This window comes from Amphiura filiformis, chromosome 7 (genome assembly GCF_039555335.1).
Source record: "Amphiura filiformis chromosome 7, Afil_fr2py, whole genome shotgun sequence".
Lineage (NCBI taxonomy): Eukaryota > Metazoa > Echinodermata > Ophiuroidea > Amphilepidida > Amphiuridae > Amphiura > Amphiura filiformis.
Genome location: NC_092634.1, coordinates 57931170 through 57953639, shown reverse-complemented (window position 1 = coordinate 57953639; position 22470 = coordinate 57931170). Strand labels below are relative to the sequence as shown.

The window sequence follows — 22470 nt, the reverse complement described above, 5'->3', positions numbered from 1 at the left end:
CAAAACTCTTTTTGTCAAAAAAGTTGGACAATTTATGAATTATGATTGGCAAAATAGCGAAAGGAAATAGACTTTTCCAACCATGTAAAACTACACTGGGTTGTTGACATGGTCGACATACATTAAGGCATATGCATGTTCCTAAAGTAGGAGGTAAGTACTATAATTAATTGTTTAAAGTGCTCAACATACCAGCAAAAGGTCATAGGGTCATCAGAGTACAGGGACTTTGTGAAATACAAAAAAAAAAAAAAAAGAGCGTGAGCCGATATGCAACATCAAATATAAAAGCCGATTTACATAATTTCCCATGACCGTACAGAAGTGATCGTGCTCAAATATAAAACTATAGAGTTTGGTCCTTGATATGCACCATCAATTGTGTACTTGTGATCAATATTGCTAGGCAAACAATCACAGCAAACATGCCAAAATCCTCCCATTTCTCCTCCATTTACACACATATAAACCCATCCCTTAAGCTCCGTGCAGGATTTACATCCAAATTTTACAAAACTTTCTTGATAAAAATAACATCCGCTATGAATATTGTAACTTGCACATCAAAAGGACTAAAAGTGGTTGAGTTTGCCGGCCTACCGACCCCTACCTGTCCACTGCTTAGTAGTGCAACAGGCCAAAGATACCAAAATCATTGAAAATTCAAGCAAAGGTGCAACAATTTATGTTTTGTGTGAAAATGTGTAAGTGACGCGAGAGTCAAATCTTTATTTCTTCCTTACTCTTTCGTTTCATTCTTTCCTTCCCTCTTCATCCCGGGCTTCATCCTCCCCTCCCTTCCTCTCCTCTATCCCTCCCTCTCTCCGGGTAGTGCCTTTAACATACCCGTCACTTCGAAAGTTGAGCATAGAAAAGAGTGTTGAGAAGTAGGGACCTATCCCGGGGGCATATCATAAATTTTTGGTGGGTATGTTCCCCCGGAAATTTGAGGTGGTGGGTCTTTGGGAGCTGACGGCGTACGTACCAGTAACGGGTCTTTTGGAGCTGCGACTGAGTAAAAGGGGGTCTTTTGGAGCAGTGGCGTAGCTAGTATTTTTTTCCGGGGGGCAAGCCTGTATGGGGCGGGGGCCCAAATGCACCAAACAAAAATTTTGCCGCCCTTCCTGAACAGCCCGAAAAGGTTGACCCAATTTTTTTCCGGTGGTTTGAAAAAGTGAAGAGCAAAAAAAAAAAAAAAAAAAAAAAAAGAATTTAAGGGCCATCTCCCCCAAATCCCCCTTTTTTTTTTATTTTTTTTCCTTTTTCTTTTTCTCTCTCTCTCTCCTTTTCCTCTTTTTTTTTTCTTGCGCTAGGGGCGGGGGCCCAAACAGGCAATTTTGCCAGGCAAAAATTGCCCCCCCCGGCAGCTACGCCACTGTTTTGGAGCTGCGAACAGTAAAAATGAAGGGTCTTTCTTGACTTTCTGGTTGAAACTGAATTGCCTGAAAAAAACAGAATGATCTTTTAATACTGAAATTATCCAAATCGACTTTCGGAGCTCTATTTTGGTCAAATTTAGGAGGTCTTTCGGGCTGCGAAATCCAAAAAGGGGGTCTTCCCGTATGGTCATTTGTTTTAAGCGCCAAAATAACATTTTGAAAAAAAGGAAGTCATTTTGTATAGGATTTTGATCAAGGGGTCGGGTAGAAAATTTCGTCATCGGATGTGACTTTTTTTTACGAAGAAGGTGGTCATTGGGTGTCTCCGACTTCAGAAAAGGGGCATATGGACGGGCACATGGCCTACCCATGCGTGTAGGAGGAGGGCTTTGGGGCGCGCGCCCGGGGTATAAGGAGGGGCGGCAAAAGGGAAGGGCGGCAGAAGAAGAAGGGCGGCAAAAAGATTTTATTACAGAAAATAAGGGAGGAAAATTATGTTAAAAGTTTGACTGAATTGTGAAACAAATGGAAAATGGAATTATACACAATTTGTTTCGTGTTTAGGTCACTATCGCTATAGACTTATCATAATAGTGGTCCTTCAAAAGGTAACGCGTTGCTCTCGGGCTTGGTGGAACCTCTCTCATGTGCAGACCTTCCCTGTGGGTCTGAAAGCGTTGACCAATCACCGCCGACAGCACGCGGTCTCCCCTGCATTATTCTCATAATCGCCGATTTCGAAATCGGTGTAAAATGAGATTAGAAAACACATTTAATTTAAAGCAAATGTGCGTTTGTAAGAGTTTTGCTGAAACAAAATAATTATGTTGATTAAATACAATCAGCACAATTTCTATTCATCGGGGGTACTCGGGCATTCTATTCGTGATGATGCTCTGTGATTATGCAGGTGATGATCTATAGGAGCTTCTAGGCCCTAGTGATGATCAATCATGTCCATTTTCCCCCGTTGCTGAATAGCGCCCCCAAATGAATCTTGAATTATACTGCATTGGGGGCGTTAACTATGTTGACATAATAATAAACTTGATTTCTGGAATCATTGAAAAAACGCTGTTTAAAAGTTCTTTAAAAATCGAGTTGTAAAAAAGTACCAGGCTTAAACAACACAGGCTTACAGGACTTGTTATGTTCTTTAAGGGATGGGGTATGAACGTTTGGACAGTATTTATTGTGGGACATTAGAGCACATCAGACATATCGAATTGCATTCTGAATACGAAGAATGTCCTTCTGATATCAAATAATTCAGATTTTTGAAATTCGCAATGTAATACACATTTTATGGCAAATGATTAAAAATTAATATTTTTGATATTTAACAGTACTCGAAGTAAACTTTATAAATCTGATGATTTATACTTAAAGTGTATGTAGGTGGGATGAAAAGCCGACGATCAATTGAAAATCATGACCTTTCGTATTGAAGATATGGATTTTTTCCCCAAAACACAAAAAAAATTAGGTCTTTTGGGGAAAAAATCCATATCTTCAATATGAAAGGTCAAAATTTTCAATTGATCGTCGTCTTTTCCTCCCAGCTACATACGGTACACTTTAAGAATATATCATTAGATTTATAAAATTTACTTCGAGGACTGTTATATATAAAAAAATGTGAAAAATATCAATTTTTTTTAATTTGTTATAAAATTTGTATTATATCGTGAATTTCAAAAAATGAAAATTATTTGATATCAGAAAGACATTAATGCTTCGTATTCAGAATGCAATTCGATATGTCTGATGTGCTCTCATGTCCCACAAAAAATACTGTCGAAACGCTCATTCCAGATCCCTTAAGCAGGGTACCTAATAGTAGGGATAACCATCAAAATTTCATGTTGCCCCTATACTTTGTTTTCTGGATAGAACTCATCAACAGAAGTATTTTGGTGGTTAAATGGTCAAAATCGGTCAAAAACTTTTCGAATTATGAATTTTCAAAGTTTCCCATTCTGACCGGTCATTGGAACGAAATAAAATGACAAAGTCCAAAAATAGCAATTGGGAGCAAAATTGGCATAAGCATATATTTACCTTTATATATTTCTTTATTTTAACATATATACAAACATGAAACAAGCATATTGTGAAAGTATCAAAGGGGTTTCTTATGAAATGGCACTTTACTTGTCAATGGCATAAATTATTTTGTCAAACCGAGGCATTGAAATCATGCATTTAGAGAACATTTGCCAAATATCATCCAAGATGGCCGATATGCATGGCACAAAATTAAAAGTCCAGGTGAACTTTTTTTTTCACAACCAAAAATTTCCGTTTATTGGGTTTAATATGACCAATTAGTAGGTGTATGCAAACAAAATCTTAAGTGCCATTGAAGCTCATTGAAGCGCTCCACAGACTCCGAGTATAGAGGCCCTGCATTCTTTTATCGATTGGCTCCAAACAAAGGATTTGAACCAGTGTCCTTCACCGTAGTTATGGCGGAGTGCAGTCCATTCAATCAAATGTTGTCATCAACATATTTGATCGTAGTGCATGGTTATGTGTGTGAGACGAACTGTCACGGTAGATTGCAATCATGCTTTTGTTGAATGCATTTGAGTAGTCCGCCATATTTACGGGATGATACGTCACATGCAAGGCCTCTATTGTACGTACAATATTGTATGCAACATATCTACGTTATTTTATCTATTGCCATTCTATTTCCAGTAATGTTTAAGTTCTAACGAATGTTTGATGACGAAAAATCGATAATATGTTACATGTAATATCTAGTAGAAATATATTATCGATTTTACGTCATCAAACATTCGTTAGAACTTAAACATTACTGGAAATAGAATGGCAATAGATTAAACAACGTAGATATGTTGCATACAATATTGTACGTACAATAAAAAGTCTGAATACTCCTTTACTCATTCACAACAATAGAGGTTATTCACTTCACTCATGTGTGACTTCTAACCAAAGGCGCTGGTTCCCGTAGTATTCCTCATTCAAACCAATTCAATGCATGACCTCGGAGTTATCTGCATGACTTTCGCGGGCTATTTTGAAACAGTTATGGTTGCACATGATATTCAGGTACTTCTTTTGAAAGTTCTAAACACGGTATAGCCAGCAGCAAGTTGTAGATGGTATATAGGCCTAAATATAAGAAAACGTTTAGGGTTGAGATCAGGTGAAAAATACATCGAATGAGCACGAAACTTCACATTTATGTTCAGAAAGGTGGCTTCTTTACATGATTCGAAAGGAGTATGGAAATTCCAAAGGGAAGCTGGGGATTTAATTTGTAACTCAAGATCTACTTGTTCAATTTTGTAACTTTTTTACAGAGGGTATGATAAAGGTATTACTAGCAACTCTGCCACATTACAGCTCAGTAAGCCAAGGTTTTCACCTGATCTTATTGATCTGAATATTTTGTGCCATTCTTGAGCAGTGCTGAACTCAGCCACTACTGGCAATTAAGCGCACTGTGGCGATGGACCAATTTTGACTCGCACTTACAGGAAAGTGAAATAAGTTATGTTGCTGTAATTTGCAGGATAGTTACCAAATATAATTGCCATTACCTTCCCAAATTTGTACAGAAAAATATTGTTAATAAAAGAATGAGCTCAATTTAGAAATATCTGTGCAAGCTGTGCACAGCTGAGCTCCCTGCATGTCTATGGGAGTGTTCTAATCAAGTTGATGGTTCATCAGAGGATGATTTAAGGAAGTCCCATCATGCACTGCAAAAGTGTTATCACTAGAGTTTCAACTGCCACTTTACTTTTCAAAACCCATTGAATTCTGTGCAAAAGATGTTGTTTAAGATTAAGAATTGTGTGTGTGTCATTATTACTTGGTCGATTTCAGAACAAAAGTGATGTATGCATAAAGGATAATTCACACCTTCTGTAGATACCATAAAATGTGAAATCGACCAGCATTTTGAATGTTTTTTTAGTTGTGAATATATCGGTCCAAATTCAAATTTAACCATGCACGTCTATGCAGTGTGCGAGCAGTGGTGTCATGTTCACTCGCACAGCTGTGCTAACCGCAAGTCAACACAGTGGTGTGTTGGGTAGTGCTTAAATCATCCTCTGATGGTTCATTGGTCATCCCAACTAATAGCTCCTAAACAACACTGGTTGTTCAAAAGATTAAACAGCGTTTTTGTGCATAATTACAAGCCCTGAGGAGGGTGGGTGGGGCTGATTTTTGGCAAGCCAAAGTGGGGGGGGGGGAGACAATTTTTGGCACGCCGTTTGTAGTTTTACTGCCCCCCCCCTGTGGGCTCATAATTATTACACAACCCCTGATCATGCTGATCAGTTGCGCCTAAACTCGGTCCCTCTCGACGTACCCACTTGCGATCATTCTAAAAGGTATTGGTCATTATGATCGTTGCGAGCAGAGCTTTCAACGTTTTCAAACCATGTTAAAAGGCTTCCCCTCACACACGATAAACGTTTAGGAGAATGACCACCCGTTATCGAAATGTCAAAGTGATGTTTTTTGACAATGTCCTGACATGTTTTAGTTAGGCTAAAATATTTGGCAACAGCTACCAGCTACCCCCCCCCCCCAAAAGGGAGAGGAGCGATTTTTGTACCATTGTGAGGCACCAAATAGTATTTGACTGTACGAAAACGTTCAAATATGCCAAATTTTCTGCTTGCATCCGTAGGCTTATTGTGAATTGGGTTCCCTACAAATTGACATGTAGGGGGGGGGGCAAGGATTTTCCAGGCCGACAAGAAGTGGACCAAGTTTTGGCATGCCTGACTTTTTTATAAGGGGATGGGACAATCAATTTCGGTACGCCGTTCGGAATTTACCGTGGCCCGAGTGCACCAAACCAGATATCAAAAGTAAAATTTGCTGATTCTTAAATTGTGATATATGTACATGTATATTGCATACTAATTATACTGCGACCTTTATCATGTTTATCACCAACAAATTATAGATAAAACTGCAAATCGATGACACGGGTTGGTCATTTTGGTGATAAAGAGCGAATTCTGCACTTGTTCGTTTTCTCATAGAGATACTAGTAGTAGTAGTAGTAGGCCTATATACATCAAATAGACCCTTAAAATTGCCTATATGATTATATAATTTATATACATATTATAGTGTTTTGTATGGCTTGGAAAATCCAATTTGGCAATTTTCTCACAAACTGCTCATTTTTTAAAATGTAAAAGTTCATACTTTATCATCATTACTTTTAAAGATACAATATAATATAATGTATAAAATGTTCCGCTTAGAGTTATCCTGCGTGTCTCCTATTGGAGAAATTAGATGTGTATTTGAATGGGCTTAACTGTAGGTTGCTGTTTTCCATGTTTTCTGGCAATTTTTCATTTCAAACTTCCTATATATTGACAATTATTAATGACTTAATCCTTTACTTTTAAGCAATTTATACACAATTTCAATTTTTTAGCTATGTTTATACGCTTTCGATTTCGATGGGAGCACTGAACATGCTGAATGGGCCTTAAATACATGGTTAAAACCACATTGAATTGATCAAGGACATTATGAATTGCAAAGTAACAATGACTTTAGTTGAAAAAAACACACGCTTTCGAATTTGCACGTTGTATTTGTAATTCAGTATTGAAGTAGCAATTTCCAACGTTGGGTTTAAAGCCCCGCCAGAGCAGTTCATCTAAGGTGAATCAAACCTGCCTGGTTATCAAATTAATCAGTGACAATTGACAAGCGACTTTATAGCTAATGCCTATACTATATAGGCCAGGGTCATTTGTTTGACAACATTTTACTCCCTGAATTTGGTTCACCCCAGAAGAACTGCTCTGGCGGGGCGGGGCTTTAATATTTGACAAAATGTAATTGGTTAAAATTTGCCAAAAATATTTGCTTAAAATGTTTGCCTAGTTTAGTAACTTAGACTGATTAGACCCTTGAGTAATGATTTACACCCGGATTTACACATATGTTTCAGTCCGACAGATTTGAATAATAAAAAAAAAAGTTGTTATTGCAGGTAAGGATGGCAATAGGGCCAGGCACACCCTGCGGGTGGTGTTTTTTTTTGGGGGGAGGGGGTCTCAAAAAGAGCTAAAACGGTATTCACTTTAGATTTTGTACATGTATACTTGCTAGCGTGTTCTGAAGAAATCCTATCCCATCCATTTTGAACCACCCTGTATTCATTGTGTTTCAATATTTGTTCACAAAACAATTCTTGTCTAGATTGACCTGAACGTTGAACTGTGTCTTTCAGGTGGGTCACGATTATTTTGTTTCGCTCTGCGGTGGTTTATGCTATAAGGCACGGTAAGTTAATGCATTGAAATAAATAGCCAGTTTTCTGTTGTGTATTTTTTATTCATATTGTTGCAAAATTGTATAACTATATGAGTGTGCATGACAAGGAAATGCTTACCAACATAATCATTTGAATAGTTGGTATAGGCATGGAATATTTTATCGTACATCCTCTAATGCAGCACCAAGGTCTTTCAGATAAGAGTTATATAAAGTTTAAAACCACGGTTTAACAATTCATGCTTCGTCGTGCCCACTGTTGGGTTACCATGCAAGTTATTTGGTATATCACTAGTTATCCACTGTGGCATGAACTGTGAAAATGTTGTGTAAATATCAAAGACTATTAAATGGCTACCCCGGAATGTCAAGTCAGAGAATTGTATTATTGTAGGCCTCACAGTATAGTTTGCACGATGATGCCCGGAAGTGTCAACTTGTTGCATGCATGTAAATTGGTACTGGTAGACAAGATAGGAGAATATGCTACAGGATAGGCCCAGTATTTATGCCTACAGTAGTACTGGATATGTGTTAATGAACTTTTTTTAATACACAACGTTCATTTGAAATAATTTTCGACTAACTAAAATTAGTCATCAAGAATCAAGATAAAATTGTTTTATTCAAGGAAAATAATGCTGAAACTATGTATTTTAATAATGCTCAAAGAACAGTATCATTTTGCATTAATTTGCATCATTTTAACATATTTTCATTACTTATAATATTCAATTTGTGAAGAATACATTTTAAATCTCTTCTTTTTATTTTCAGACTCGTAGCCTCAACCTTATTACCGGTATATTATACATCAACAATCTGATCTTATCGGCATCATCAGATATAATAGGCAGGCCTACTGGAAATGGTAAGAAGACCACACGAAGGGACCGTTCACAAAGACTTGTTACTGTTAGGGGGGCCTAATGCAAAAGAATTTCATCACGAAAATTGATCGGCCCCTCCCCTTTTTCAGATCTCACTTTTTAGGGCGCCCCTTGTTGACATGAAGATTGTGGGTCAACCCCATAGAAAAGGGTGGTAAATTTTTCAGAGCCTCCCCCCCTTAGGAGTGTCAAAACTTTTAAGGGTCCCCATTTTGCATCAGGTCCCCCTAACAAGTGAACGATCCCTAAATAAATTCGTGTTATAGCTATAGATACAAAAAAAAACATTCAGCCGGCGGGGGGGCACTCAACTGAAATTTTGGTAGGGTTACCGGGTGTGTGGCGCTTGTGTCAGTGTTTGAGGCTCAAAGAACTGGAGCATGATCCAAATGTGGGTGTTAAGGGATGAGTCTATAGGAATAACGATTAAACAAAGAAATTCTTGTTTAAGCCGTAATATTGTAGTCTTTCAACCCTTTCACAACTTCAGCTGTGTAACTTACAAAAATTCCCGCTAAAAAGTGGTTCTTTTAATGTTAGAAAATACATTAATAATCGCATTTGACTTTTCGTACTGATCGTACTATAGTGACCACCAGCCTATAATGTTCTAATCACACTATAGACTGGGATTACATGTGACGTCATTGCCAGGCAATTGGTCTCTATTGTTCCTTGTCCGGAAATATGCCCACGCAGTCAGGGACCGTGCTTTTAAAACTCCCGCCAGATCACAATAAGGCCATTGAACTGCGTAGTAGCCATACGTACTCATTGAAGTATAACGGTAGCACGTTCCCTTACCGACTCATTATTAATGTGTGGAAAGGGGTCAGGGACGGCATTCTGATCATTCTAATCCTTTCTTTTGAGGTCAATAGATAAAAGAAAGGCCTTGAACACAGGTGCCGAGTTGTAGATAATATTTAATCATCAAAGCTGATGGCATAAGAAATTTCGAGGAGGCAGCGCTTGTTATTTCTTGTAAACACAATCTAATGTGGTACTCACTACATGTAGAAGGCCGGGCGGGTTTTGAAAATTAGTGCATGAAGCTAGTAAAGATATAGCTTTATGTTCAGTTTAATCAATTAAAATACTATGGCTGGATATCAAAAAAATCGCGAGGCATTAAGTATTAATTTTTATATTATTATGACAAAATCCAGTCCCTTCTCAATTGAATAGGTTCCGAGATTAGACTTTCCTTTCCAAAAATAAATTATATGGCCTAGAGGACATGATATAGGCCTAATCTAAACCCATATTCGGTATCCAGAAACCTTCACAGTCTGAGCGGCGCTTGCACTCGCATCGCATTAAACTAGACAAAGTTCGCTAAACTGAGGCCTGCTTCAATTGCCAACCTTTATCGAGGGGCGAGTTTGAGGTTTTATAGTCATCTATTACCTATACCATTTTTCACCCCGATGTGGCAGTGATGTCAACGCGTTGTGAACAGCTGTTTCGCTCGCGCATCTATGCGGTGTCTTTAGGGGGCACACCACTAAATCAATGCGCCATTTGTGCAACCCTACTGAGTTCCGGTAAAATTCAGAAAGTTTTTGAGGTATTATGGGCTGCTCTTTGGACTAATAATCAGAAAGAGTAGCGAATTATAGCTTAAATAAAAGTGGAAAGCCTGTGCATGAATTTGAATCACTAAAAAAGTCGCATGTTTATAATTATCGAGAAAATAGGTCCGCGTATTAAAAAAGGGGCAGAAACGGGTTTACAGTCATGAAAGAAAAAAAAAAACAGTGAGGGCGCTGTTTAGCGGCTCCTACCGGGAAAACGAGGTGGAAGACTACCCATACATTGAAACATATGTTAAACTTCCATCGATTTGCAATCGACTGGTTATCATTAACATTCTCAGAAAGCGCCGAAAAGGCCTCAAAACGAATAAATAAAACTGGTGTTTTTACACGTATTTCAATGGGACGATTATTTAGTGGTGTGCGCCCTTTAAGCGCGTGCGTATGTAGGCCTACACCAGCGCCATCGAACTCCAGCGAGTGATGCTGCGCCTAATAAAATTCGTTTCATATCTCTTTCCCGCCATGAGTGTCGCAAAATCATCATCTCCCCGGGGAGTACAGAGTTATGTTCATTGCATTCTGAAAACGGACATTTCGGCTGGTGCCTTCATCACAAAAAGGAATCCCCGATCATCACGATAATGGCGCGCGATCACGAACACCCGGCAAGCGGTAGAGCGTTTCAACCAATGACAAGTCTTGATTGTGTCCGTTTGTCTGCAATGCGCGTGCGCCACGCCGCTCATTGCAACCGGCATGGTAGTATGAAACCAGCACAGAGGAGTAAGATATCTTACTCCTCTGTGGAAACCAGCTTTATACTGACGTGACCCCGGATGTGACGTCACTGTCATATCAGGGTGAAATGTAGTCTCGGTACCAGCCGGTTTGTGCTCCTCCGTCACGGAGGAGCACAAACCGGCTGGTACCAAGACTAGGTGAAATGGTATTGAACAACGCAAAGCAGCCAAATTTGTCATAAGTTTGAATAGCCATTAGAACAACCGTGAATATAGTGTCAGAAAGTCTTACACATCTTAGTATAACCAGAGAGTAGTTATTCTTGAGAGGGCACTCACCTCATTTGCATGGCAAAATTACCCGTCTCCTCTGCAGCCAATTTGGTTTCGCTCCATCGAAATCAAGCTGGTCACGGAGGAGACTACTTTCCTTTGTGTTTGTTCATTTGTGTATGGAGAGCCCTTCTTGGAGTCCGTTTGGACTCAGGCTACGCTCTCAGCTAGAGTCCGACGCTGCATTGTACTAGAAACACCTTCTCTGTGAACTCGCTAGAGCAAGGAAAATAAAAACTGGTTTCATTACTATCTATTTTTGAGCTTTTGCAGGTCTGCGACCATGGTGTTACCACAACTGTCTTTGCGTCATTAACATGTGCTGGAGTCTAGCACAGGTCAACCAAAGTCCCGGATTTTAATAAGACAATAATGATTGACACACACACCAGGAAGTTTCTCATCCAAAAGATGAGAAAATTTAAATTCTCACCATTTTGGCCGTTTCTCATCAAAATGTCCGTTTTCTCATCCAAAACTTCCTTTAGTGTATTAAGTTAGCTTAGGCCTATTGATCCTAAATTTGCTGGTAGGGTAAAACTCGTTTTAGGGGGTGTTTAAAAAAGTTGGCCACACCTGCGTATAGGCCTACATTATCATACTTGAGTGCCCCTCCCCGGTGAAATTTGAGACTCATTTGGTCATCGTCCTAAGCGTCCTTGCCCACACGAGTCGCCCAGGAGTAGGCTCTACCCGGCATTATTAATTATTAGTGGTTAGCCTCCCTAAATACAGTCGCGTATCGTGTTGTCAATTATCGTTACTTGTGTCCATGGATAGTCTTCATAGAATTCACACAGTCTATGCCATGTCATTTACGGATACAAAGAGGATAATAATGTTGATGGCGCCCACAAAATCTTACACCGTCTTACACAATGTTCCAAGGCAAAGTTCAGTTTAATATTTACTCATCGTAAAAATACAGACGTTTTATTATGTGATGATGTTGTCTGGATGGGTGGACAGTTGTCACACTGTGGAAAAACAACAACCGGGAATCCGCATTCATTTACAAATAGCATTAAATTAGTATCACATAGTGGCCTCCGTGCAGTGGAAAACCTTAATTCTTTCATCAAAAGAAATGAAAATGACAAAAAACCGGATCCACCTGTACGCCTATAAAATGGGCACAGAAATTTGTCTCAAATATGAATGAATTTTAAGAAACATACGGGATATGATGAACCAATGACCTGACGCCATGATAGTAGGATCTATTAGTCGTTTTATATACAATGTATATACCGTGTTGTCATAATACCAATATTTGACATAATATATATATAACGAGTAATATTTAGTATTGTAAATATGCAGTTCATATGCACAAACGAACACTGATCTTTATGATATTCAGGTTGTTGTACATCTCATATAACATGTCATATAGGAGGTCATATGTGTTGACCTTCTCCTATTGTATTTGTTCATCTGTGTATGGAGAGGATTAGCGCCATTAAAACTCCATCAGTATTTGGGCGTAGTTCAGTGAACTCACCAGATTGCTATTCCAAGTACTTTGATAAATACAGATAATATGTATTAATGGGTCGAGGCGATTGCATTGAAAAACTAATAAATTATTCATAACAGTTACGTAATCAATCGATAGTGCGGACACTTTTCATTTACAAACCACCAAAATTCGTAATCTTTTAGCGTTGGAAAAGAAACCACGTGAATAGAGTGTCATCCCCCTGGTATAACCTTGTCGTTTAGTGTGATACTGAATGCAACGCCATATTTGGAATATATTCGTACACGGTGTGGGCAATAGTTGCTCAAATGTAGGCTAAGTAGGCCTAAATCATGAAAATCGCTTAATCGGAATAATACTAACCAGTAACGGACACTGAGACAGCACTACGTTTGAAGTTTGAGGTAAGTAAAGCTTTTCCTTGTTATAAAAAACAAGGAAAAGGCAGTCATTTTTATCACAACGCGATATTTTAAAAATTACATTTTGAGAGGGCCTACGCTGGTTCTTTTGATTCTAGTGTAAAATCTGTTCATCACATGTAGTCCGATTTGGTATCTATGGTCTCATCAAAGTCTTGAGAACTCTTTTTGATGTTATGTTGGTTAACAAAACGATACTGTTAAAAATAGCGGTATTTGTGCAAGCGACGTATCTATTGTGTAAAATGCATTGAAAATTGTCGGCTAAAGAGGGCATAAATTAAAATCGCGAAGAGTAATAGCAACAATAACTATCTACATTCCAAGCGGAAACGCTTTTCAAAAACATACCACCTTTTTCGGGCAATCGCTGAAACCGAAATATGAAATTCCAGGCCATCTGTAAAAAAGTGCGTGAGCAGAAATTACCATGAACTTGGGTCACCGAAACAAGTGTTTATATTGGTGTCAGGCCTATCATAGTGATACAACAATTAGCACCCAATAATGGCTTTCATTTGAACCGTTATTTGTTAAACTGCGATTTTTACTTTTTGAGAAATCAATGAATGTATCAAAAAACTTTTCGAAAGTCGATTTAAAATGGCATAACCCGTTAAGAAACTGCCGGAGAGCCTGAAAAAGGGACCCTTGACCGCTGCATGCACATAGTACCCATACCATATTTACAGGTGAGTGCCCCTCTGGGAGGTCATTGTGCTTTACAGAAAGTCGCTGACTATACTTTGGCCCAAGACGCATCTTATAAACCATTTGGCATCATGCAGGGATGCACCTTTGTACAGCCGCAGAACCCTAACCGCATAGATAGGGGATATCATAATAACCAGGATCAGCTCCCCGAGTTTCGTACGAGTAGACAGGGCTTGAGAATTTCAAGTTAGCTCAATTCTTCCACAAGAACAAAACGGGGGCTCGCGCCTTGAGCGAACTGGTCTGCTATACAAAATGAGACTTGCGTCAAAATCCCATCACTACTCAACATAATGACCATAATTCCCCGGAAAGACCGTGACCCCTGGTTTTTGGACCGCGTTGCTCCAGAGGATGTTTAAAGACATTCCCACAACCCAATGGGGTTTCTGACCTTGTATGTCTGGCTTTTGTACACATGTGGTACAGTTGATCATACCTTGCATTGAGATTGTGTGCAAATATCTTGTGTTTTCATCCTATTATTTAACATTCAAAACATCGAGACTTATGAATAAAATTAATGTAGTGGGACAATATGAATGTTTCCTGTAAGAAAGTCAAATATCAGTCATAAGTCTCAACTATTAGCTCGTTGGCTGCAGTTTTAAAATTACCATTTTGTGTGTGTGGCAATGGGGACTTTGCCTTTAAAATTAGGTTATATTGATCAAATTTCCCAATCATAGTGCATTGTAGGAATGCCTTTAAGCCTCCTCTGGCGCTGCTCCCAATAACCCTTAAATTTTGACCAAAACAGTGAGCACTGAAAGACCCTTTTGATAATTTCAGCTCCAAAAAACATAAATTGGTCATTCCTCACATTTATGGGTTTTTTCAGGCGACTGTCAACCAGAAAGTCCAGAAAGACTCTTGATTTTGAAGGCCAAGGGGAGGTTGACTTTCAAGGGGTGGCAATTCCTCTTTTAGACGATCAACAGCAGCCATTTCAATATCGATTACGCCCGCCTCTTATCTTGTGGCATAATATCGGGTTTGAGAATTTCCTTTAAAAAAAAAAAAGGAATTCCTATTTATTTTGGCCCAAATTTCAGTGTTTTTATTTCTTTTTAGCCCGCTTTGAGCATTTTTGTCATATTTTACTCGCTTTTTCCGTTTTTTCAGAATTTTCCTTTTTTTATTGTTGAATTATATTCTCATGCCTGTAATAGGTGGTGTTGATAATATCTTGGTATTTTTCCCTCTTTCTTCCTTCCTTATCAGGCCAAAGCGAAGACCTCTCACCATCGACATCGTCGCCGCTTGAAACAACTGCGCCAATCCGATTTGATATTACCACTCACGTGCAAGTATTGCAAACGGCGATTCTTCCGCGAGAATTGGACCCGATATCGCTCTCACATCAAACACCACGAATTACGTTACGCACCGTATTTCTTCGGAAAACGTAAGATTAAGCGTAGCCGAAAGTCCCGGCGTAAGTTAGACGAAGATGTTAATAATAACATTTTCTCCTTGATGTCACAGACGGTTTTTGCTACTCCAGTAATCCCGTTGAAATCTTTGATGCCATCTGATGGCGGGAAACCGGCACAAACCAAAGAGGTGGCGCAGAAGAGCATATGGATGGGTTACAACCAAGATGACTTTGTCAATGTCCCTTTATCAGGGGTAGAATCATCGGAAAGCACACAAGAGCCACGTCCACAGCGTAAAAAACCAAAACGGTTTAGATCCTACCGTCAAAAGCTGAGCAAAAACACCAAAGTACATTATTCGAAGAAGGCGACGAAAAAGACGCCGAGAATCCATTTAACGTCTGCTTGTACTGCAAGAAGGTGTTCCCACAAGCGTCTAGTAGGAAACTACACGAGCTTATCCACACAGGATTACGTCCATACAAATGTAACTACTGTGATAAGACTTTCACTCAAGCAAGCAATAGAAACACGCATCAGGCTATCCACTTTGGGGTAGAAAAGTCTCACAAATGTAAATATTGCAAGAAAGGCTTCGCGTCTACAACGAAACTGAGGCAACATGAGCAGATGCATTTGGTGGGAGTGAAACCATTTAAAGCGAAATATACTTGCGAAATTTGTAGTAAAACTTTCGCAAGTAATTCGTCTATAAGAAAGCATTATTTGATCCACACGGGTGAAAAGCCTTTTTCTTGCCGATATTGTAAGAAAACATTCACGCAAAAAGGGAATCGTAATATTCACGAGCTGCTTCATGTTGGGGAGAGGAATTTCCAATGTAAGATTTGCGAGAAGACATTTTTGAGGAAGCAAGACATTCGTCTGCATGAGAGGATTCATACCGGAGAGAAGCCCTTCGCATGCAGGTACTGTGAGCGAAGGTTTACTCAGGGCAGTCATTGTAAGGCTCACGAGAGGATACATACAAACGAAAGGCCGTATACGTGCAGGTAAGACTATTAGAGAAGCCCTTCACTTGCAGGTACTGTGAGCGAAGGTTTACACAGGGAAGTCATTAGGCTCGCGAGAGGATACATACAAACGAGAGGCCGTATACGTGCAGGTAAGGTTATATAGAGAGAGAAGCCCTTCGCATGTACGTACTGTGAGCGAAGGTTTACGCAGGGAAGTCATTAGGCTCACGAGAGGATACATACAAACGAAAGGCCGTATACGTGCAGGTAAGGCTATAGAGAGAAGCCCTTCGCTTGCAGGTACTGTGAGCGAAGGTTTACGTAGGGAAGCCATTGTAAGGCTCATAAGAGGTTACATACAAACGAGAGGCCGTATACGTGCAGGTAAGGTTATAATTATATAGAGAGATGCCCTTCGCATGTAGGTACTGTGAGCGAAGGTTTACGCAGGGAAGTCATTGTAAGGCTCATGAGAGGATACATACAAACGAAAGGCCGTATACGTGCAGGTAAGACTATTAGAGAAGCCCTTCACTTGCAGGTACTGTGAGCGAAGGTTTACACAGGGAAGTCATTAGGCTCACGAGAGGATACATACAAACGAGAGGCCGTATACGTGCAGGTAAGGTTATATAGAGAGCGAAGCCCTTCGCATGTACGTACTGTGAGCGAAGGTTTACGCAGGGAAGTCATTAGGCTCACGAGAGGATACATACAAACGAGAGGCCGTATACGTGCAGGTAAGGCTATAGAGAGAAGCCCTTCGCTTGCAGGTACTGTGAGCGAAGGTTTACACAGGGAAGTCATTAGGCTCACGAGAGGTTACATACAAACGAGAGGCCGTATACGTGCAGGTAAGGCTATAGAGAGAAGCCCTTCGCTTGCAGGTACTGTGAGCGAAGGTTTACGCAGGGAAGTCATTGCAAGGCTCACGAGAGGATACATACAAACGAGAGGCCGTATACGTGCAGGTAAGGCTATAGAGAGAAGCCCTTCGCTTGCAGGTACTGTGAGCGAAGGTTTACGCAGGGAAGTCATTGCAAGGCTCACGAGAGGATACATACAAACGAGAGGCCGTATACGTGCAGGTAAGGCTATAGAGAGAAGCCCTTCGCTTGCAGGTACTGTGAGCGAAGGTTTACGCAGGGAAGTCATTGCAAGGCTCACGAGAGGATACATACAAACGAGAGGCCGTATACGTGCAGGTAAGGTTATAGAGAGAAGCCCTTCGCTTGCAGGTACTGTGAGCGAAGGTTTACGCAGGGAAGTCATTGCAAGGCTCACGAGAGGATACATACAAACGAGAGGCCGTATACGTGCAGGTAAGGCTATAGAGAGAAGCCCTTCGCTTGCAGGTACTGTGAGCGAAGGTTTACACAGGGAAGCCATTGTAAGGCTCATGAGAGGTTACATACAAACGAGAGGCCGTATACGTGCAGGTAAGGCTATAGAGAGAAGCCCTTCGCTTGCAGGTACTGTGAGCGAAGGTTTACGCAGGGAAGTCATTGCAAGGCTCACGAGAGGATACATACAAACGAAAGGCCGTATACGTGCAGGTAAGACTATAGAGAAGCCCTTCGCTTGCAGGTACTGCGAGCGAAGGTTTACACAGGGACGTCATTGCAAGGCTCACGAGAGGATACATACAAACGAAAGGCCGTATACGTGCAGGTAAGGCTATAGAGAGAAGCCATTCACGTGTAGGTACTGTGAGCGAAGGTTTACGCAGGGAAGCCATTGCAAGGCTCATGAGAGGATACATACAAACGAGAGGTCGTATACGTGCAGGTAAGACTATAGAGAAGCCCTTCGCTTGCAGGTACTGCGAGCGAAGGTTTACTCAGGGCAGTCATTGCAAGGCTCACGAGAGGATACATACAAACGAGAGGCCGTATACGTGCAGGTAAGGTTATATAGAGAGAGAAGCCCTTCGCTTGTAGGTACTGTGAGCGAAGGTTTACGCAGGGAAGTCATTGTAAGGCTCACGAGAGTATTCAAACTAAACGAAAGGCCATATACGTGCAGGTAAGGCTATATATAGAGAAAAGGGCTGGATAAAAATCTGCATGCACTTATGCATACTGCTTCCTTCACTAACCGGGACTCATCTCTATTTGACAAGGGTTTTGCTCTTTTGGAACAAACTGGCCAGTTTATAATGTAAGGTGGCGAAAAACTGACAACCTGCATTGTAGGTCCAGATTGCCCGTTTCGGCAATTCCGGAGATCCTATTTGGAACCGAGTGTTACAAGTCATCGTCACTACGCACGCCCGATTGTCAGAGAGTGCGTATTGACCATGATTGTGTGTTGTTTTTGGTTTGTGTTAGCAAAGGAAGTCAAGTTTTTTCAATTGCCGAAAAGTAGACACCAACATACATGAGACTGACAACAAACTGATTTCCCATTTCTCTTCTTTTTTCCGTTTCACAGATTTTGCCCGATGACATTCTCTCGCAAAGACATCATGAAATGCCATGAAAATATTCACCAAGGTATCCGACCATTCAAATGCTCCTTTTGCGATAAGAGATTCGGACTCGGCACCGACAAGAAAATCCACGAACGAATACACACCAAAGAACGCCCGTATCAGTGTGACTTCTGTGAGAAGACTTTCGTGACAAAGCCTCAGAAGGTTTCTCATATGCGTATCCACACCAAAGAGAAACCCTACCAGTGTAACTTTTGTGAGAGGAGTTTTACTACCACTGGCAATAGAAAAGACCACATGAAGTCTGTACATAAAGAGGATTTTAATAAATTACCCCAACGTGAAAAAATTAGGAGGGTCAAAATTGAAACTTGATCATTATTTTGGTGAAGGATGTACATTTTGGACCGTTAGGCGACAATGCCTGACGCATGATTGCGACGGATTTTCAGTAGTACGAGATTTACTTTACAAGAACTTAATAAATTTGCCTTTAACTCTGTATACCTATCTCTGTTAATTCGTTCTAAGAGCGTAGTCATGGTAGTAGTTTGAGCTCTATTTGAAATTTATGATTGTTTTTCCGAACTATCTACTATAGTATAATTATGACGACTTACATTTACGTTTAGATAATCAAATATTGTTATTGATCAATTCGTGCACTAAGCTTTTAACTGTTTTTCGGGTACAGTCTTTTCAGATATGTATTGAAGAGTAAACATTCCCACCGAAATGTATTTTATGAACATTATGCGCAGCGATATAGGAAGCACACAGGCTAAATTTGAGTGCATGCATATTTTAGTTACTATATATTGGCCTTATATATTTAGATTCTAAAAAAGGTAGATCAAGTTTTTACTCGAGCTCATTAGGTTCACCATTTTCTTATAAAGTGTAACTATTTGAATTTATAGTTCCTATGATTATGTCTTTCTAAATTAATTATATATTCAAAATCTATTATGTATATCGGGAGTATAAGCGTTAGATAATGACAATAAGGAACGCAGATATTAATTAATATATATGTAACAACTCAAGAAAATTCCTCAATTGAATGCAGATATGCTATATCATGATAAATTTCATTGCTCATATTTCAGGGAAGTATGGGACCAAAAGAGACACGGTATGTGCACCCCCGGAATGTGCAATTAATTGAGGAATGAATCGGTTCATCAGTACTGCGTTTTATAATCTTACAAAAATAAAACAAACATTTAACTTGCAATATAACATGTATAAATTTCTGTGTTTATTAAACAATAAGCTGATCGCAAAAATTGGTATCTTACTTGGTTTTACGATTATTGTACTAACTTGCCTGCGATCTCACAACACCTTCAACAACTCTGTGAAAATAAGTAACTTATTCAAAATTCCTGACACAGTGTCAGTTCCAGCGACAGTCCCTATCAAGACGGAACACAAGGGTCAGCTCACCAGAACACTAAGTACTTTAGCAAATTTAATGAATGGAGATGACGTTGAAATTGTTAAAGAATATAATGAGAAAAGCTGAATACCATTTATGAAAATCGAAGAAAAGCGTGGCGGTTATAGAAGATCAACATGAGTTTGAAGCGGAGGAGATTTGGTTGTCCGATTGTGAAATGGAATACGCACAAGTGTTACATGCCAATAAAATTATGTCGCGCAGACACGTCACCCGCGACTTCACCAGTGGTCAATTAGCAGCCCGAGTTGCAATCATCCCCAGTATCCCCGATTAGGGAGCATGGTGGCTTAGCGGAACGGGCACTGACTCATAATCGGAAGGTTGCGGGCTCGAGCCCCGGCGACGCCATCGTGTTGTGCTCTTTAGTAAGGCACTTTATCTCGATTACTCCTCTCCACCCAGGTGTTTAAATGGGTACCGGCATTCTTAAATACTGGGAAGGTAACCGACTCGCTGTAGAGGAGGTGTAGCGACCCCCCTATAGCAACATTATATGGAGGAGTCTGGCCCAATCGCCAATGAAAGAGAGATGGGCACTCCGATAACTGTTTATACAGGATCTTCTCCTTTACCTTTACCTTTTACCCCCGATTATATATCCGCACCATCTCAATCCACATTACCTGCACCTCATGCTTCTACATCAACAGCTCAAAGGATGACCAGAATGCACTTTCCCACCTTTTAACGGGGATCTCAGACGATTTAAAGAAATGTTTATGCACTGCACAACATAAGATCAAGGGTTGTATCAATTTGGAGCGTGGTTGGCAGGTTCTTTTTTTTTTACCTTTGGACAGCCATAGTGTTACTGTCTATGATTTATTAACAAATACTACAATACAAAAGATGGTGGTTGGCAGGTTCTTGATGAGTGTCATGGTGATAAGGATAAACTGGTAGAAAACGTATCAACGGAGTTGGGAAACTTGAAGACGTACGAGAGAAAGTTCCTGCAATGAGTCAATTTGTCCAGACACTTTTGAGAGTGATCTTCCAGACAACTATCCATATGCTGTTAAGCATCTGAATAGTCTTCAAAAGCAGTTCTCTAATCGGTCAAACGAGTGGAAGATCTACTATACGTAGATGCGAGACCAGTTAGAGGCGTAGCTCGTCGCGTAACAGAAGAGGAGCTAAGACAAGACCGTGAAAGTTGGAAGAAGATGTGGTTCCTTCCACAATTTGCTGTTGTCAAAGACTCCAAGACAACGCCTGTTAGGGTGGCGTATGATGTTTAAGCTAGAATGATATCAAGGTCATTCGCTCAATGACTACCTTGTGAAGGGCAAAAACATCAACTCCGACCTGTTTGAAGTAGCATTGCGATTCAGAGAAAATGAAGTTGGTGTAATTGCGGATATCAGCAAGATGTTCCAGGCTAGACTCGATCCTCCAGTCCTCGAATACTCACGCACGGCCGCTCCACTGTGCTGTATTGAGTAAGGCAACGTGAAGGATTGTGGGTAAAAAAGGCGCCGCCATTAGAGGCCAGAAGGATTCAGGCTAGTTCCAGGCTATCAAGACCAGGTCAGAGGATGCCCGGTTTCATCGATATGTTTTTCAGGCAAATCTGAGTTACCCTATTCAGGTTCATTGGAGATAAGCCATTCCCAACTGTTGTTATTGTTACACTGAGGCATGAAGTAGCTGAGAATGCCCTGACAGATCCATAACTAAGAAATGACTGCCAACTGTCAATCAAAATGCGGATATGTCAATTAAAGTCCGTTTCACTAATGCAGTACGCGAATAGTAGCCGTGTACAAGTACGTACATTTCAGGCTAAACGCTTTCAAGTATAGCAACTGTTAATCGCTCTGCCGATGACTCAATCGAATGCCGATGTAATGTATGCCGATGTAATGTGAAGTGACTTCACTTTTTACACAGGGATTGACTCACGGCCCTGTTACTGCTGGAAATTCAGTTCGGAAAAGTTAATCACAGGAAGTGAGCGTACGAAATCACCACTCCTAACTGAAATATTCAAAATCATAGACTTTTGGGTATCAAGGTATGTTGAAACTTATATTTAACGATTGTAAGATTAGCCAGTGGAGACTTTGCCGATTCATTCCTGGTATACTGTAGGGCAGTTCCGTAGTTGCGGACGTACATTTCAGAGACTTTGAGGACCCAGATCTTCTAAAGCAGTATGCAGACTCAGAGTATTATACGTATAATATTTGATGTAACATATCTACGTTATTTAATCTAGTTCCATTCTATTTCCAGTAAGATTTACCTCATTTGATTATTTCAGTACACGCAAGAAAACTTACTGGGCTGTAAAAGTTTTGTTTTTGTTATTTCAGGAATCAAACACAGTTGTAGAATATTACTTGATTAACATTGAAGTAAAACAGTCAAAATTGCGGTTTTAATATTGTACCAACTTGCCTGCGATCTC

At 40.1% G+C, this 22470-nt stretch overlaps 1 long non-coding RNA gene across 1 annotated transcript; it reads left to right on the top strand.

Moving 5' to 3' along the window:
* The first annotated feature begins 7599 nt into the window (after positions 1 to 7599).
* Positions 7600 to 19834, top strand: LOC140157392 (uncharacterized). The gene is made up of 4 exons (XR_011859673.1): positions 7600 to 7688; positions 8457 to 8550; positions 15027 to 16194; positions 18592 to 19834. It is a non-coding gene; the product is annotated as an uncharacterized lncRNA (long non-coding RNA).
* Positions 19835 to 22470: the final 2636 nt, after the last annotated feature.